Source organism: Aquila chrysaetos, chromosome 4 (assembly GCF_900496995.4).
Source record: "Aquila chrysaetos chrysaetos chromosome 4, bAquChr1.4, whole genome shotgun sequence".
NCBI classification, from domain to species: domain Eukaryota; kingdom Metazoa; phylum Chordata; class Aves; order Accipitriformes; family Accipitridae; genus Aquila; species Aquila chrysaetos.
The window spans coordinates 18,368,284-18,388,417 of NC_044007.1; the positions used below are offsets into that span (position 1 = coordinate 18,368,284).

A 20,134-nucleotide genomic window follows, 5' to 3' on the forward strand; every position below is an offset into this window, starting at 1 on the left:
AAGCTGAACTATAAATCTCAGGACAGCAAAGTTTTATTTAACCTACTATTGCATCACAGCCATTGAAGGTAGTATACATGTGTAATATCTAATTTTGATGGATTTAGGTTTACAGCAGTCTAGATAAATGAAATGTTTCTGGAATGACCATATTGCTCAGATGTATTTAATTATGATGGCCATGATAATCATGATAATGCATCATGACACATCATATTTCTTATAAGAACCTTTCTAAACTTTCTTGATAAAAAAGTTTCCCATTTTGCCATGAAGTCCATCACCTTTGGTGCTTTCAAAGAAAAATACCTCTTATGTACACATTTTTCTGTCCCCCCCAATGTTTTGTAAATACATTTGGTTCAGTAATAATAAATAAGTTATAAGGTCTTTTCAATCCTGTAAGAAAAAATGTTTCAAGTTATTACTTACATTTTAAAGTTAGTCATTTGAGAGAAAAGGCTGCAGCTTCGGCTGGGGGGTCTGCACCATCTACCCCAACAGTGGCCTATGCCTCCACCCAGACGGAGCTGCTGGAGGGAGAGGCTGCAGTGTAGGCCTCAGACTGCAGGAAGTGCCTAGACCTTTCTCCTGGGGCAGGGACAGGCAGCAGACCTGCCTGCAAGAGATGTGCCCAGGTGGAGGACCTCCTGCGGCAGGTGGCTGAGCTGCAGAAGGTGGTGAGAAGGCTGCGTAACATCAGGGAGGCTTGAGAAGGAGTTAGATAGCTGGTTCGAAGCGCAGTCTGAAGTGGATCCAAGGTCAAACAGCCAAAAACTTCCCCACTGGCACACATGGAAGGAAGAGGGGCAATAACACACAAGAATGGAAGCTTGCAATGGCAAGGTCCAGCAGGAGGAAGAGCCTTCCCCCAAAGCCTGAGGTGCCCTTGCAGAAACGCTTCACCGCTCTGCAGACTGAAGGTGAAAGACCCATCAAACCAGAATAGATACTGGAGATAAGTAAGGCAGCCCGATCTTCTCCCTGTGTAACAACCAGCACAACTAAGAAAAGGCAAAGGGTGATAGTAGTAGGCAACTCTCTTCTGAGAGGTAGAGGCACCCATCCGCTGACGTGACACACTCTTTAGAGAAGTGTGCTGCTTACTGGGGGCTCATATCAGGGATGCCACTGAGTGACTACCAAGCCTTGTACAGTCCACTGACCATTATCTGCTGCTGTTGTTTCACGTGGGCACCAGTGATACAGCCAGGAGCAGTCTGAGGAGTATCAAGAAGGATTAGAGCCCTGGGAGTGGCAGTAAGGGACTCTGGAGTGCAGGTAGTTTTTTCACCAATCCTCCCGGTCAAAGGGAAGGGCTTTGAAAGGGCCAGTTGAATCTGGCAAATCAACAGATGGTTATGGGACTGGTGCCACAGCCAGGGGTTCAGCTACTTAGACCATAGGACTCGCTTTGAGAAACCTGGTCTACTGGGGGCTGATGGGGTACATCTGTCAGAGAAGGGGAAGAGCATCTTTGATTATAGGCTTGCCAAGCTGGTGAACAGGGCTTTAACCTGAAGTTGCTAGGGGAGGAGAACCTCAATCCATCCCAGTGCTACCAGTTTGGTGCCAGTGCCAGCAACAGATGCCCAGAGCCTGGAGAGGGATAACAGGTCAGCAGGAGAGCACCTGAAGAGCAGCACAAAGGAATTCCAGCCACTCCAGCCAGTAAGTCAGCTTCATTGGGGGCCCAACTTAAATGCCTCTATGCAAACACAAGTAGCATGGGGAATAAACAAGAGGAGTTAGAGGTGTGCTCACACCTGCAGGGCTATGATCTTATTGGCATCATGGAGACATGGCGGGATGGCTCCTATGACAGGAATGTTGGAATGGAAGGATACAGCTCTTTAGGAAGGACAGGCAGAGGCCATGAGGAGGGGGTGTTGCCCTCTATGAAAATGACAAGCTGGAGTGCATGGACCTCTGCCTGGGGATGCATGAGGAGCCGACTGAGAACTTATGGGTCAAGATTAAAGGGAGAGCAGGGACAGGTGACATTGTAGTGGGGGTCTGCTACAGGCAACCCAACCACGAAGACTGAGAGGATGAGGCCTTCTATAGGCAGATAAGAACAGCCTCACATTCACAAGCCCTGGTCCTCATGGGGACTTCAACCACCCTGGTATCTGTTGGAGGGACAACAAAACAAGGCATAAGCAATCCAGGAGGTTCCTGGAATGCGTTGATGATAACTTCCTTCTCCAAGTGATGGAGGAGCCAACGAGCATAGGTGCTATGCTGGCCTTTGTTCTCACTGACAAGGAGTGCCTGGTGGGGAATGTGAAGTTCAAGGGCAGCCTTGGCTGCAGTGACCATAAGATGGTGGAGTTCAAGATCCTTAGGGCAGCGAGGAGGTGCACAGCAAACTCATTGCCCTGGGCTTCAGGAGAGCTGACTTTGACCTCTTCAGGGATGTCCTTGGTAGAGTACCATGGGATACAGCCCTGGAGGGAAGGGGGACCCAAGAAAGATGGTTAATATTCAGGATTCACCTCCTCCAAGCTTAGGAGCAATGCACCCCAACAAAGAGGAAGTCAGACAAAAACACCAGGAGGCCTGCATGGATGAACAAGGAGCTCCTGGACAAACTCAAACACAAAAAGGAAGCCTAAAGAGAGTGGAAGCAAGGACAGGTAGCCTGGGAGGAACACAGAGAAATTGTCTGAGCAGCCAGGATTCAGGTTAGTAAAGCTAAAGCCCTGATAGAATTAAATCTTTCCAGGGATGTCAAGGGCAACAAAAAAAGCTCTTACAGACAAGAAAAGCTTCTATAGGTACAATGGTGATAAAGGGAAGACTAGGAAAAATGTGGCCTTTCTCTTGAAGGAAAGGGGAGATCTCGTTACCCAGGACATGGAGAAGGATGAGGTACTCAATGACTTTTTTGCTCCAGTCTTCACTGGCAAGTGCTCTAGCCATACCACCCAATTCACAGAATCCAAAGGCAGGGACTGGGAGGATGAAGAACTCCATATTGTAGAAGAAGATCAGGTTTGAGACCATCTAAGGAACCTGAAGGTGCACAACTCCATGGGACCTGATGAGATGCATCCATGGGTCCTGAGGGAACTGACGGATGAAGTAGCTGAGCCACCATCCAACATATTTGAAAAGTCGTGGCAGTCCAGTGAAGTTCCCATTAACTGGAAAAGGGGAAACATAATGTCCATTTTTAAAAAGGGAAAAAAGGAAGACCCGAGAAACTACAGGCAGTCTCACCTCTGTGCCTGGCAAGGTATTGGAGTGAATCCTCCTGGAAACTATGCTAAGGCACATGGAAAATAAGGACATGATTGGTGACAGCCAACATGGCTTCACTAAGGCCCAATCATGCCTGACAAATGTGGTGGCCTTCTATGATGGGGTTACAGTGTTGGTGAATAAGGGAAGAACAACAGATGTCAACTACCTGGACTTGTGCAAAGCATTTGCCACTGTCCCACATGACATCCTTGTCACTAAATTGGAGAGACATGGTTTTGATGGAGGGACCACTGGGTGGATTAGGAATTGGCTGGATGGTTGCACTCAAGGAGTTGCACTCAACAGCTTGATGTTTGAATGGAGACCAGTGACAAGTGGTGTTCCTCGGTGTTCGGACTGGCACTGTTTAACATCTTTGTCAAGAGACATGGGCAGTGGGATTGAGTGCACCCTCAGCAAGTTTGCACATGACACCAGGCTTTGTAGTGCAGTCAACACGCTGGAGGGAAGGGATGCCATCCAGAGGGACATTGACAGGCTTGAGAGGTGGGCCCATGTGAGCCTCATGAAGTTCAGCAAGGCCACGTTCAAGGTCCTACACATGGTTTGGGGCAATCCCAGGCACAAATACAACCTGGGCAATGAGTGGATTGGGAGCAGCCCTGTGGAGAAGGACTTGGGAGTGTTGATTGACAAGAAGCTCAACATGACCTGGCAATGTGGCAGAAAGCCAACCATTTCCTGGACTGCATCAAAAGAAGCCTGACCAACAGGTCGAGGGAGGTGATTCTCCCCCTCTACTCCACTCTCGTGAGACACCACCTGGAGTACTGTGTTCAGCTCTGAGAACCCCAACATGGGAAGGACATGGACCTCTTAGAGTGAGTGTAGAGGAGGGCCACGAAGATGATCAGGGGGCTGGAGCATCTCTCCTATGAAGACAGGCTGAGCGATTTGGCATTGTTCATCCTGGAGAAGAGAAGGAAGACCTTATAGCAGCTTTCCAGTACCTAAAAGGGGCCTACAAGAAAGGCAGAGATGGACTTTTTACAAGGGCATGTAGTGATATGACAAGGGGTAATGGCTTTAAACTTACAGAGGGTAGACTTAGATTAGATGTAAGGAAGAAGATCATCACTGTGAGGGTGTTGAGGCACTGGAACATGTCGCCTAGAGAAGTTGTGGATGCTCCATCCCTGGAAGTGTTCAAGGCCAGGTTGGATGAGGTTTTAAGCAACCTCGTCTAGTGGAAGGTGTCCCTGCCCATGGCAGGAGGGTTGGAACTTGATGATCTTTAAGGTCCCTTCCAACTCAAACCATTCTATGATTCTATGAACCCATTAAGAGATGTTCCAAGTTTTTTCAAATTTGTGAAGCAATACACTACTTCTACTTAAAGTGAAATTTTATTTGGAAATGTGGCAATATTTCCCAGTATGCTTGAGGTGTGGAGATATTTTTGCTGAAAAAAGTGGTTTCCCCTGTACTCATCAGTCTACATGATTCTGCTTGGAATATTTTTTTTATTTTTTTTTATAGACTCATAGAATCATATAATCACTGAGGTTGGAAAAGACCTTTAAGATCGAGTCCAACCATTAACCTAATACTGCCAAGTCCACCACTAAACCATGTCCCTAAGCACCACATCTACCTGTCTTTTAAATACCTCCAGGGATGGAAACTCCACCACTTCCCTGCGAAGCCTGTTTCAATGCTTGACAACCCCTTCAGTGAACAAATTTTTCCTAATATACAACCTAAACCCCGCTGGCACAACTTGAGGCTATTTCCTCTTGCCCTATCACTTTTACTTGGGAGAAGAGACTGACACCCACCTCGCTACAACCTCCTTTCAGGTAGTTGTAGAGAGCGATAAGGTCTCCCCTCAGCCTCCTTTTCTCCAGGCTAAACAACTCCAGTTCCCTCAGCTGCTCCTCATTACACTTGTGTTCTAGACCCTTCACCAGCTTCATTGTTTTTCCTTCTTTGGACGTGCTCCAGCACCTCAATGTCTTTCTTGTAGTGAGGGGCCCCAGACTGAACACAGTATTTGAGGTTTCATTCATTTCTAAGCATTTTTGGCATGTTATTCATTAAGCTAAGCTTTTAGCTGATGTTAATTTTGCATTAGTGAAGGCATTGCTTAATATCTTACTGAAGAAATTTGTTGCTTTAATGACTTCATGTTTTAATATTTTAATCCTTATTGCCTGACTGAATTTAAGAGATTCTAGAAAAGGGTAGTACTCATGTTATGAGAAAAAATTATTTGCTCTGGTATGATATTTCAGACTGTTACGTTTTTAGGTATACAACAAATGCTTGTAACCTCTTTGTAGTAAAAAACTAAGAGCAATGCCATCTTCTTGCCCAAAAGAGCATGCTGAGTAACTTCTAGATAATTCTGGATCTCTTCAGGAATGCAGAACCTTTTCAACAGTTTTTTTTCAAGCTTTATCATGCTTAAAAAGAGACTTTTTGAAGGAAGAAAATGGCACATAGGCACAAAACTCAAGTCAGATAGAGGAAGTATAGTATCAAAGGGGTTCATATTTAATTTTTTTTTATTTTTATCTACTTTATTTTATCCTTATTCACCACATTTTACAATATTCAGAATGTATTATATTTTAAAAATATTAAATGTTAAATTCCAATGTATAATTAGTATCTTCATAGAATAAAATATCTTTAGAGTGCACGGTGAAAGACGTGATACAAATTCATCTGGAATCTGCCATGGTGGAGCTGAAATGGGAGGACCCTGTATGGACTACAAGGCAAAGAATAGAGGTCCAGGAGATATAGATCCTTTTTTGAATGTTATGACTGAGTTATTTTGCAGATTTAAGCTCTTTCCCCCTTCCCCCTCCACCTCCTTCTCTCTGTTTTTTTTTTTTTTTTGTCTGTCATTTTTAGGAATATGAGCAGTTTCTTATTACATGCTAGCATACCAACATATTGCTGATCAACAGCATGATCCTGTAATGTGAGGTCATGCACAATGTAAGAAACATCCAACATTATTTCTGTTACCTTCTCAGATTGTTTCAGTTACAAAATATTTAATAATACTTCCTCATTATTTGCCTATGTCAAGTATAGTTTGATATTTCATAAATAATGGGTTATTATTCTTCCTCCCTTTGAGAACTGCTCAATTATTACATTTGTCTCCTACTTGTAATAAGATCTGTATATGTATGCACTCTGAAAATATCAACTGTTCTGATGAATCAGTGCAAATATATAGTTTTTTTATCCTCTGGTCAGTAGACTGTCTGATCAAGTCATACATGCAACAGTGTTAGCTGAGTTAGAGAAGCTGTTTTTTTATCTCACTAGGAAAGATCTGTGTTTCAATAAATGAGTACTATTCCAGATGCTACCTACATGTGGTTGGCTCTGTTGTTTCTCTGTATGAAACTGTGCATTATTTCAAATATTTCAAATATTTCAAATTGTTGCATTATCCTTGAGAGTATAAAGTTTGAGGTCATTTCAATATTTACAAAATTCTACAGAAATCAATTCCACACCAATACTTATTATTATTCCACTGCCTACTATAATAATTAGAAGTATCTTAGAAAGGGCATAAATTGCTTATTCTGAGTGCTTGACAAATTATAATCTTAGCATTTGGCAAGGGGACACATATAGACTAAGAACGCTCTAGACATGGACAATAAAATAAAACTGATACATCGATAAAAACAACTAACAGTCAATGAAGCATAAACATAGTAATTCATATGATTGTATTTTTGTTTAAATCCTGCTAAGCATAAATATTTTCGTGCTTAATTTAACTTATATTGTTAGTGAAACTCAAAAAGAGGCCTGTTTTTCATGGTAATGTTGTCTATTTGATAAAATGCCTTTAGTTACAACTGTGATAATTGGCCTGAATAGGACGGTCTGGTTTTATAATTGCACACTAGAAATAAAGATATGTGCAAACAGATTCACTTTATTAGAGTCGCTTGCTTGATTCTTCATACTGTAGGTAGGTACTAAAAATAGTAAGGCATTTATATTATGAGGTTTTGACTAAAATCTAACATACCCCTGCAAAAAAGAGCCCTGCAGCCTATCACGTCAAATTGCCATAATATATCAGCTCTGAGACCATATCATGCATACTAAGTGAATCTTATGCATCAGTCTTTCCCCATGTGTCTGCTCAGATTCTTAGACAAACATCCTAGAATAACAAGTTAGAATAACTAATAATGTGTTAGAATAACTAATAACATATCAGAATAACTAGGATTCTGGAGTGTCTCGATCTATATGAATCCTTCCTGAGACAATTTAACAAGGGGCTAATATTCTAAGAAGGACTGCTTTGTACTTTCTTTTTTTCATCACTCTTGAGCATCTTGGCCTTCATTTATTTGTTCCTGAATATTTTTTCCTGGATAGCCTGCTTCAAAAGTTCCCTTTCTCGAAATTTGGTTAAAAAATAAATAAATAAATTAACCTTATATCCTAACTTCTAAGGTGTGGTGCAAGATGCTTCATCACATGGGGTGTCTTCTTGTAGGTGTCATCAAAATGAAACCTATGTGCAGAAAATGTGCTGTTTCCCCCAAACGTTCCTTTACTATGAGCACCATATACTACAGAATGTATTTCTATTTTCTAAGTATATCTTTTAACTGTTATTGAAAAGTATATTGGAAACTTCTCTTACAATAATTCTAAGTGACCATTTCCCCAATAATTACATATCAAAAATTCAAAGAGGGCAAGTTTTTACATAGGATTTCTCACTCCAAATGTCTAAATGTCTCAGAGTACTATGTGTAAAACTTTATTCAATCCCGTGTTCATTAATGTAAAGTAGGCTATGTTTAAGAAGGAATAAGGAAAGAATATGGTTTTATTTCTCCATTAAAAGTAACATTTGTAATGGCTAAACTTTTTGTCCTCTTCAACGTAGTCACCAAAAGCCATTTTTCATTATATACCACCTTACACTGGGGATAAGTTGGACTCTGAACTTTTGTACATAAAACACATTTTATAGAAAAAGGAGCTTCTGCCCCCACAGTAGCTGTTGTATGTTAGTAGGTCACCTGCAAATTTACTAAGTTTTCTGCTCTTCAGAAATAAATAATGTCTTTAGAAAAAATTATCTGCACACCCACATACTGTCAATTATTTTTAAAAAATGTACTGTGTATAACATCTCTGCATTAATTAAATATTTCTATCCTTACTTGAAAAGAAAGTTTTCCAGCCAAACTATTTGTGATGAAACTAAATGAAGCCTACATGGATGGGTGATAGATTTATCTCTTCCTGTTTGCTGTAACACGAAAACTTAAGAGTGGAAAACATCTCTGTGGATATCAAATACAATTTTCTGATGCACCGAAATACTTCAAAACCATAAAGTTAATAACAATGTACTGCACCATAACAAAGCATATGCACTGGCTCATATTATCTCAAAACTGGAAAAGAAAAAGAAGAAAAACAGCTTTCATACTGATGCTATTCTCTATGCTTGTAACATTTTCCAGAGGCTACCAAGTGCTTTCAAATGATTGATTAAAAAAATGGCAGCCTGCATTTCCAAAGATTTCTTTTGGTGGGAATAGCTTATAAAGTCCTCACACAATTTTCTTCTGACATCTGTTTCAATGGATTTGGACTAGAAATAAAGTAAAGATGCTATCTTTTTATATCTCATATCAGTTTAAATCAATATGTCCAAGAAAATATCCACATGTTTAACCATGAGTTGGACTGAAAGCAAGTATTTTTTATATGGAAGATACCTCTAGTTTGGGATTTTTCCTGGTATAGGTTTGAATTGAACCTGGCATTGTAGCAATGACTTTTTATTTAAACTCAACAGTAATAATAAAATATTGTCTGTATTTGACTCTGCTTAAACTGTTACTAAAAGACTATTTCAAAAGTCTCCAATGATTTACACAAGATGTAATGCACTGTAGTTTAATCAGTTGTAAAAAGATCACTTGAGATACCCTCAGTTATTGGTTTCAGAACTGTATATGTATTTTAGAAACATATTGTAAGGAAAGGAAACCCAGGGCAGATGGATGAAGCAAAATTTTCATGTCTTGTTCAGAGAAAGGTACATTCTCCCTCTCTATTCAGGGTCAGGTGGAAATGTATACAGTGCTGACAATAAGTATCACAGGTAAAAGGTGATGCTATTATTGGTCACTAACAATTTCCCACTCCCTTTTTCCCTTTTTAGGTTCCCTCCTTTTTTTTTTTTCCCCTGTCTACACCAGAGAAGTGACTCAGCTTGAAGTCATTCAGCTTGAGGTGATGCCTCTGGCTGTTACACTTACCTATGCTGTTCAACAGCTGTCAAGGTGCTGTCTGAAATTGATGTAAGTGGAAGCAGTTTTCTTCATTCACTGTTTTAAAGGAAAAATGCATATTTCTTCCCATTTCTGTCAAATGTTGAAGGTTATTTTTCTGTGCACTTAATAATACTTTTTTTGTACTAAACTAAGATGTTTTTACTTTTAGACTAGTGAAAGTAAGTAATGTGCATTTTCTTTAAGTCTCTCTTTGTATGAATGCACACATAGTACATAAATATATATTTAACTAGTTCCACCCTAGACCACTATCTGGTTATACTTTTGCTATGTAAAATCACTTTATACTATTTTAAATTTTAGGCTTCCTCCAGCATTTTGTCTTGATTATATTTTTTAAAAGTCATAGTCTAGAATGGCTCACCCAAGTGGGATAGTACTGTAAAACCAGATTCGGATTGGCATACAGTCATAAATAGCTAGTTTTACAAATAATGTTTAAAATATGCTAAAAGACAGGATTTTCCAAAACTCCATTAATCTTTCTGGAAGACCATATCTTTTATTTTTTAATTCCTCTAGCCGAGTAACCTTAATCATTGGCCAGGCTAGATTAACGCCCTAATTTTCTATCTAGTTACAAAACTCTTCTTTGCCTCTATTTCCATTCGTAAAATAAATTTTTCTGATTGTACTGAGAAACTAATCCATATTCTTTAAGAGCAGCCACTAAACTAACATTTGACAGGCCTAAGCACCTACTTAATAAAATAAATATAACATGGGAACATGTTACCTGGCCAAGTTGATTCTGTTTTTTCTAGTGCCATTTGCTATTCTCATGTATATTTTTGCCCCCCTCATTCCATGACTTATATTTTGTCATGAAAGCAAAAATCTGGTTTCTGTTGCTTCACAGATATGAAGATTCATCTTGTGCAAGAATTTCAACCAAAATATCCAGTAGAAGAGTAAATACTGAAGTGTACTGTGAAGTGAAATAACTTCTGTCTGCATAGCTTTCCTGGAAAATTATGAATCTGACCTAATTCAAGCACAGACATGGGACTGCAGAGAAAGGTTCAGATGACTCCATATCATCTGCAGAAAGGAGACAGAGCATCAGTGTGGACCACAGCACCAGACTGAGGTGAAAAGAAAGCAGATGCTAGAATCTCTCATTGTAGATGTCTGAATATGATTTTGTAACTAGAAGGGAAAGTTATATTGTGCATTGCTGATTCCTGCACAGGAAAACAGTTTCTTCTTCCATGATACCCTTGTGTTTGGAGAATATAATATTTACCATACAGAATATCACTATAAAATGCAAGAGCAGTGCACAAAAATATATATTTTATAAGATATCAGAAAGGAAATATCAGGGAAACAGGTTTTCTTCCAGGGTGACTGACATTCAGTAGATGGTATCAATTTTACATCAATGTATTTAATCTTTTTCTAAGTACGGTGAGGTAGTTGGCATTGTATTTGAATATTTGCAACATTAAACTTTTAGCATATGTTTAGAGAGAAAGGAATTCCTTCCCAAAGGTATTTGTCATCATTATATTGACAGCCCAATACATTAATATTAGCCTATGTACCAGCACTTCACCATTTACTAAGTCCCATTCAAAGAGCGATCTGAGTAATTTTTATATGTCCAGCCAATTTATCTTGGCATGACATCTCCCTGTTTTCTCCTGATATTCACTATGCAGAGACAGTCTGTTACACCATGCTTGTTCTGACAATATATTCCTGGACCACATTGCTAAGTCAAACTGTACCCACTATTAAACTCTGCTTTTAATCCAAGTTTACCTTGTCACAAGAAAACACTCAGTGCTTGCTTTTTTGCATAGCTCTTTGCTAGTTACCCCCCCACACACACCAAACTACAATCAGAAAAACATAGTACTTAGCAATTGAAGTCTGTTGTCATCTTGCAGTGTGTTGTGCACATTATGATTCATAAATTGTCTCTCAAAGCACCTTAGGTCTATAGACTAAACCTTTAATTAAAAAAAAAACCAAACAAACAAAAAAAAAAACCAAACAAAAAGACCAAAAGAAGGGAAAGGGAAAGGGAAAGGGAAAGGGAAAGGGAAAAGGAAAGGGAAAGGGAAAGGGAAAGAAGTAGGAAGAGGAAGAGGAGGAGGAAGAGGCAAAGAGAAAGGGAAAGAAAAAGGAAAGGGAAAGGGAAGGTGAGAAGAGAAGGTGAGAGAAGGTGAGAGAAGAGAAGAGAAGGTGAGAGAAGAGAAGAAAGAAGAGAAGAGAAGAGAGAAAAAAGGAAAGAGAAGAGAGAAGGGAGGGAAGGGAAGGGAAGGGAAGGGAAGGGAAGGGAAGGGAAGGGAAGGGAAGGGAAGGGAAGGGAAGGGAGGGAAAGGAAAGGAAAGGAAAGGAAAGGAAAGGAAAGGAAAAGGAAAGGAAGGAAAGGAAAGGAAAGGAAAGGAAAGGAAAGGAAAGGAAAGGAAAGGAAAGGAAAGGAAAGGAAAGGAAAGGAAAGGAAAGGAAAGGAAAGGAAAAAGGAAAGGAAAAAGGAAAAGAGAAAGGAAAGGAGAAAGGAAAGAAAAAACAACAAAATTTATCCAGAAAAACAAATACAATAAAAAACTAGAAATTACCAAAACTGGAAAAAAAAAAAAATCACTACAATAACAGGAAAGTCATTTTTATGTTCAGTTTCCTCCTTTCTCATTTTAGATGTACAAATGGCACAAGAGTTTTATTTGCAAGTACTTCAGAGTTGTGTCCTATACTGTTTAACTATACAGTCCTAAAGAGCTCACAGTACTTTATTGATCAACAATTTGATGGGTGATTCAGCTACAGAAGGCACTGTCTCCATAGTAAGAAAAGTCAGAATGTTTCAGGGTATAAGTTATAGAATAAATGATTTGCCATATAAGTCGTAGCTGATGAAAAATTATAGATACATTCACTCAGCTTCTGGAAGCAATTAATTCACTCCAACTTTGCTCATGTTCATCAAGATCTTGATAACAGGCTTACTAGAAACAGTGTGAAAACAAAAATGTTTAGTTTTTATTCATGACCACTTGATTCTAAGACCTAAGTCCATTCAGTCACCAGATGATACACTGTAATGGATTCTACATCCTAATTTCAGTGAATGACAACTTTAAACATTGAATGCTAAGAATTATTGAAAGATATTTAGTGGACACTAATGAAGTAATAGCAAAATTGAGAAAATAAGGAACTTAACATCCAAGTTTAATTTAATTCAATTAATTAACATTTGAAATGCTGTTGTACAGGTTTTTATTTACTTAATAGTGCTTGGTTTTTAAAAGTCTAGAAATAAAAAAGTTTTCATTTTATATGGTGGTGTCTCTGGTGTGAATGGATGGGTTCTTACTGCTTCACAATGTATTGCTGGGGTTATGCAAAATAATTAAAGGGAAGATCTTTTAAATAAGTAATTATAATTTCTGTTCAAGTTAGTAATGTGTAGCATGACCACATGTAAATGTACTTATACATATTTATATAATTATATTTTATTTGGAGAATCTTAATTATCAAATAGGCTTGGTAAATGATGGTGAGCATGAAATAATGATGAAATCATAATTCTATATTTAAAATATACAGTGAAAAGTGACAGAGATCTTATTTTACTGTTAGCTGTTCTATACTCTTCCCTAATTTTCTTCTATTTCAAATACCAAAATCTGTTACTCCAAATTATATGATGTGTATTTTACATTCAGTATAAGTTTAAAAATCACTTATTTGTAAAATATTTTAATGTCTGGTTTAGCTTCTATTACCTTTACTTAATACTTGAACATAATATTTGAATACCTATTAGTTGTACAATTCATTGAAATCTGTCAGATCAGGTATGATCCATATCAGTTTCTATGTAGTTGTATAATGAACTGCTTTTGTGGGAAAAGTAAAGACAATTAAAAAAAGAAATATTATCTTTAGCTATGTGTGTTGTACTGCCTCAACAATAATTATTCTATATGCTGATTAGGGACATTTATTAACAGTGTTAAAGTAGTGATTTCTTAATGTAGCTAATTAAAAATGTCTTATGTTCACTCACACAAATTCATGCCTTTGATATTCTTATTAAACACATAGAATGGCTACTTCTTAAGAGTAATATCAGCAATTTGCTAATTTGGACAGAATTAACACTTGTCAAAGCATTATATTAGAGGAAATAATTAATTTTCTAAAGAAAGAAACTGTTTTCATATGGAAGCATATAAAACCTCTTTTCACCAGAGATCTCTAACTGTCCTTCATTCTTTGTCTGATTTTAATGAAACATGCATCCATTTCTCAATTGAGAATGTAAAAGTATCTTCAGAACTCACAACTCCATCCTGTTTCCCTCTGTTACGGGTGAGGATAAAGAGAGGGCTGGCATGGGTGACCTTGTTATGGGTGTCTGCTATAGGTCACCTGACCAGGAAGAACAAGAGGATCAGGCCCTCTACAGACAGTAGGAAGCAGCCTCATGTTCACAGGCTCTGTCCTCATGGGGAACTTCAGCCATGCCGATATCTGCTGGAGGGAAAACAAAGCAGGGCATAAGCAATCCAGAGGCTCCTGGAGACCATCAATGACAAATTCATGACTCAACTGATAGAGCCAAATGAGGAGAGGTGCTCTGCTGGACCTCATACTCACAAAGAAGGAGAGGCTTATTGTGGATGTGAAGGTCAAGACAGCCTTGGCTGCAGTGACCATGAGACGATGGAGTTAAGGATCCTGAGAGGAGGGAGCAGAGCTAAAAGCAAGATCACAGTGCTGGACTTCAGGAGAGCAGACTTTGACCTCTTCAAGGGTCTTCTTGGTAGACTTCCATGGGATAAGTCCCTGGAGGGCAGAGGGGCCCGAGTAAGCTGGTTGGAATTCAAGGATCACATGCTCCAAGTTCAAGAGTGGTCCATCTCTACAAGCAAGAAATCAGTCGAAAATGCCAGGCCTGTGTGGATGAACAAGGAGCTCCTAGCCAAACTCAAACACAAAAAGGAGTTATACAGATGGTGGAAGCAAGGATGACTAACCTGGAACTACATGGAAAATTACGCAAGATTAAAAAGGAAATAAAATTATGCCAATATTCAGAAAGGGTAGATAAGATGATTTAAGTAATTCTAGAACTAATTAATTTAATACTTTTTTTAGGCATATTAATAGAAATCCTGATATAGAATCAAATAAGGTATTAAAGGAAAAGAATTCATAATAATCAGAATGGCTTTCTAGATAATGTTACTCCTAAATATCTGACTCCTTTTTTTGATGAGATTGACAAAGCCACAAATGATTGGACCATTGCTCAGCTCACAATTCAATGTCACAGTTGTGACATTTTGATTTTTAAAAAGTAGTATGTTTTGAAAAAGCAGGGTTGTGAAGATGATTAAGGCATTGGAGCATCTGTCATGTGGGGAAAGGCTGTGAGAATCAAACCTGGGAAAAGGTTGCCAAGAGGTTGTGCAAGTTGTGGAGTCTCCTCCCACCTTGGCAATGTTCAAAACCTAACTGTACATGGCCCTGAGTAACCTGCTCTAGTTGCCCCTACTTTAAGCGGAAGGGTTTGGACTACATGATCTCTAGAGGTGCCTCCGAATATGATCTATTCTGTGATTCTGTGGAAACTAGGAGATATTACATGGATTAAATATTACAGGACTGACATATTTCAAAACATAGTTGTCTGTGGGGAATCTTGTTTGAATAGCACTTTTCCTAGGGGAATCCAAACTGTTAGATATTAAAACCAACACTATTAAGATTTTCATTAATGCTCTTGAAGTAAATATCAATTCACTGTTGATTATATTTGCAGATGACACAAAGCTTGACAGAATTATAATTAATGATGAGGAGAGAGTAGTCATACAGGAAGATTTGTATTGAAACATGAACTGGCCTCATTTAAAGAATAAAAAAGTGTTCTAAGAATAACGTATGAAAGTTATAACTACAGCCTAGGAAACTGTATCATGGAAAGTAGTGACCATAATAGGCTCTAGGTGTAATGTTTTATACTGTGTAACATTGCAGAAAAGTAGGCTAATCTTCGGAGGAATAAACAGAATAATAGTGAGTAAAAGTCAGAAGGAGATTTTAGCTCCCTTGTGATATTAATGAGTTTAGTGTGCACATTTTTAAAGGAAATTGAAAAGATTCTAAGAAACAATCAGAAAAAAAAAAAAAAAGAAAAAAAAAATCCCCAAAGAAATTACATCAGTTCACACATCTTGTCAGAAATAAGAGATTTCTGTAGAAGGCAACAGAAAAAGCTGTGAGAGAAAAGTAGTATCTGGGACTTAACAACTGAAAAACTTAAATGGAAATTAAAGCGAAACTCAGTTTGGTATGTTTGTTTTGTTTTTTTTTAAAGAAGAATGTTTAACTTCTATAAAGAACAGCCACAAGAAATGGTAAAATAGTTGTGTTTTGGTATCTCCAAAATGTATGAGATGTTTTCCTGAATGTAGCTTTACTCAAATATATGATCACAGGTTCCATATGCATACTACTGAACAAAATACAAGGCAAGAAGATACACAGGATATGAGGTAATCAGACCTAGCTTTGTCTGCTCACCTTTTACTCTGTGCATCAACTTAGAACAGCTAGTAAAATCAAGGAACTTGCTACTTTCTATAGAAATGTATTTTGTACATAAATGTTATGATCCTTCTGAAAACATGAAAATAGTATTTTCAAATATAAGATGAAAGGTTTCTAATAAGAACAGGAAATTCTTCAAGTACTTTCCAAAAGGAAGATGAAATAAAAACCCACCATGTCTTAAAAGCCAGTGCTACTATGAAGCACCATTTTAAGACAGATATAATACAAACCATATACTCAGGTGAAATTCACATCAGTTTATTCATACTTTGGTTTCAACAGTATAAAGACCATTATATAATCTAGTTTGACTTTCTGAATATCACAACTTACAGTATTTTACTTTATCAATCTTGTATTAACCCTAAGAAATGTTAGAGTAAAGCTTAAGTTTCAGAAAATATTTCATCTTAGTGTGACACTATTAAGATATGGAGATCTCAGTGCACCACCTACAATGGCTTTTTTTCTGGTATTTCAATATTGTTTCCATATTAAATCACTCTCACTTTGAAGAACAGGGCCACATTTCTAAAATGACTGGTTACAGCTCTCAACTTTTAGTTCGTATTACCCCATTCTTTGCTGCTCTGAAGATAAGATACATATTGAACCAAGGATTCTTTTTAACATGGGGAGGTTTATACTGCAACATAATCTCTTTAATAAAGTAAACACAGTAAGCTTATCATAAGGGCACTTTTCCAGTTATTGAACCATTATATCATCATGTTTACATATTGTCCTCAAATCTTCAGTGTTTTTGCTGGAGATATCAAAACTTTAAACAACAGCTTGATATTGGTCTTCACATCTTATCCACCTGCTCACTATTCTTGTGCTGATTCATTCAAGATATGAATCACCCAGTCTCTCATAGCAGTAAACTGAGTGTTTATGTTCTATTTATCATCCAGCATGGCACCTAAATCACTTTCAGAGCCTCTGCTCTCCAATGTAGCATTCAGTGTGCTGTTCAACAGGTTATAATCTTCTGATTTGGTATTCTAGAGCTTATCTGGTAGGCAGTTTCTGTTGCTGCAGAGATCCCTCTGACCAAAAGTCACTGAGGGATCAAAGGATCAAAGCCACAGCTTCTACAGTATTGACTTCAATAGGAGGACCTTCAAAAATATCAGACTTTCCTCTACCCACTTTTTCTGAGTTCCTGGGTATGCTGAAAAATTGTGAGCATGTAAGAGCATAAGAGTTGAAGAATTTTCCCCATAGTTCTGGATAACCTTACAGTACCAAGGTGTGTATTTGAAGTCCACAGAGTTCATTCTTAAAAGAATTATGATTCATTATTTTAATTCATAAAAGTAATCAGTGTAATTATACATCATTGTCAGTTGTTACCCTAATTCCACAGATGGTGAGCAGAGGCAGAGAGATTAACATAAAAATAGAGCTTACTTGGGAAAGAGTGAGAAAACTTATTTTTCATTATTTTTTTTTTTTCATTCAATTAAGAGAGTACTGTGGAATTTCAGCAGGTGCTTAGTTGGTAACAGCAATCCTTTCAGATCATTGTCTTTTTTCCTATCTTCAGTAGTTCAGAGTGTGCTTCTCCAGACTGCTCTGACTCCAGATTTCTGCCAGTTCTACCTTCATCTCCTGCCTGTATGCAGCTCAGGCCATCTCAGAAATCCAGTTACCATACTAGCAGATTAACAGCACAGAGGAGACAAACTGCTTTCTGTCATTTCTTGTGCAAAGTTTTCACTCTCTGTATCAAATGAAGAAAAGATACTGCTCAATTCCAGGCCAGAGGCTGCTTAGTCTGCATGACACCATGGATTAATTTATTTGTGACGTTCTATCAAAAATTGGCTGAAAACAGAGGAAGTTTGACTTTTCCCATTCACAATTAGGAAGATTTTTATAGGAAGAGACAACAGGGAGAAATGTCTTCCTTCAAATGTCAAGTTGCAAATTTGAAATACAGTATTGTTACGATTTATTAAAAACATGAATAAACCCAATCCCCCTATAAAACTCCTAAAAAAAAATCTATATATTTTCCCCTACCTTAATTAATGTAACCATATTCACAGATTGGGTTTTAATTTTCATCAATAAATGTAATCTAGCCTGAGCTAGAACTGCAGTGAAAAATTAAATCCAAATAAATGTTTATAGAAAATGTTATAAAATATGGAAAGAAAAATTATGCTAGCTTTATGTGGTCCTTCCAAAAAAAGAAAAGTATCAGACAAACTCAGCAATAAGCAATAGAAATGGTTTCAAATAACAATAATTCAAGAACTTTGAGAACATAATTGAAAATGCTATGTTGGTATTACAGTATTATCAAGTAAATCATAAAATGCCACACAAGTTAGTTTTACGCTGAGACTGTCTTTATAGTTACTGACACGTTAGTATTTCATTTCAGTTATATAGGTGAAAATCTTTAATAATTGCTAGCAATGACAGAAGTGAACTTCAAATAGCTCTAAATAAAATATTAATGCTGAAATTATTCAGAAGCATAACAAAAGCACCATTTTAAAATTCTCACAAGATTTATGCTCTTTATCATGTAATTTATGATTAACTGGAAATGCCACTACTATTAATTCATTATACAAAATCCCTTATTTAAATGCTTGACAAAAAATTTGAATTCACATTTCATCTACTACTGCATACGGATGGGTTAAAAGATGGGATTTTGGTCCGTGGATGAACACTGGGGGAGAGGTAGATAGCTGAGGAAAATGCAGTCAGCACAGAAAATGGATGGTTTGTTGCCTGTTGCTTGGAATGCTGACCACGGAGATAAGAGACCTGAGCAACACTGGGGGGAGGACGGGCAGCAGGCTGTTGCACAGCACAGCTGTGTGCATGATTGGCGCGACTGCTGGATGATGACAATATGCCTCATGTACAAAGCCCATGAACCAATAGACAGGGTGGCTATGGCTCGTGCAGCGTGCCTGGGCAGCGAGCGCATGCGTCATAGGCTCCCTATGTTACAACCAAGGCGTGTTTTGGCACCCACTGGCCACGTGTGCCGAAACCCGTTCCTCTGCAAATGTATAAATACCGGGATTTTTTCCTAAGAGCATCGGGCTGGTGTATGGCGAGGCCACCGTTGCCTCCGTGGGGATACCCACGTAAAGCTGACACCTACCGATTGCTGGGCTGAGCTCGCGGCGCAAGATGGCACAAGAATGTACGGATGGTCCATCTTCCTCACAGTCCTCGGGTCGGTATGTTAATTTGCTTTACAAGATACCCTTAGCATAACACACATCTGTAGTTAATAAATGCTTGCTTTTTCCCCTTATAGTCAGTGTGTGTGTGTGTTCGCCTTCTCGGGAAACCTTGAAACCACCCTAAAACAGCTACCATTGGCCAAATCTTTCTAGCATCCCTGCAGTTCTAAAATTACATGTTAATATTGAGGATAGTAAAAGGGAACTGTAGTTTCAGAAAAGAGCATTCAGTTTAGCCAGATACCAGATAGCTAAGTGTACTCACCCTTCACAGAGTTTAAAATGTTCAGTCTTTTAACTGTAAAGATGATGTGGAAAAAAATATAAGTCTCCTGTGAGTCTATTTTTATTCCATTGTCAACAATAACTTTTGCAGATAACGTGACACTTACACTGTCACTCAGAACAGCATGGATCTTAACAGCATATTGCATACATCTATTTATGAGCATTTAGCTTAACATTCTAATGCATTTTAGAGCCCACAGGTATTGAAATAGCAGTAAAATGCACAATAAAAAAAGCATCAGTTACATGAATGTAAATTAAAACACTTTATCATAAAAAAATAAAGCAGTCTTGTTTGAAGTCACACTTTAGAGTGAGAAAAAATCAGCACATAAATTTGTAAGGGTACTTTCTGCAGTTGCTCCACAACTGTCTGTAGTTACAGTGAGGAGTAGTCTTACTCTAAGATCTTTATGGATTTCTAGGCCTAAATTCCCACAATCGTCTCTGGTC

At 38.1% G+C, this 20,134-nt stretch overlaps 1 long non-coding RNA gene across 1 annotated transcript; it reads right to left on the bottom strand.

Moving 5' to 3' along the window:
* Positions 1 to 16,607: 16,607 nt before the first annotated feature.
* Positions 16,608 to 19,224, bottom strand: LOC121233259. The gene is made up of 4 exons (XR_005932248.1): positions 19,064 to 19,224; positions 17,778 to 17,783; positions 16,959 to 16,963; positions 16,608 to 16,621 (listed from the first exon to the last, which is right to left on the bottom strand). It is a non-coding gene; the product is annotated as an uncharacterized LOC121233259 (long non-coding RNA).
* Positions 19,225 to 20,134: the final 910 nt, after the last annotated feature.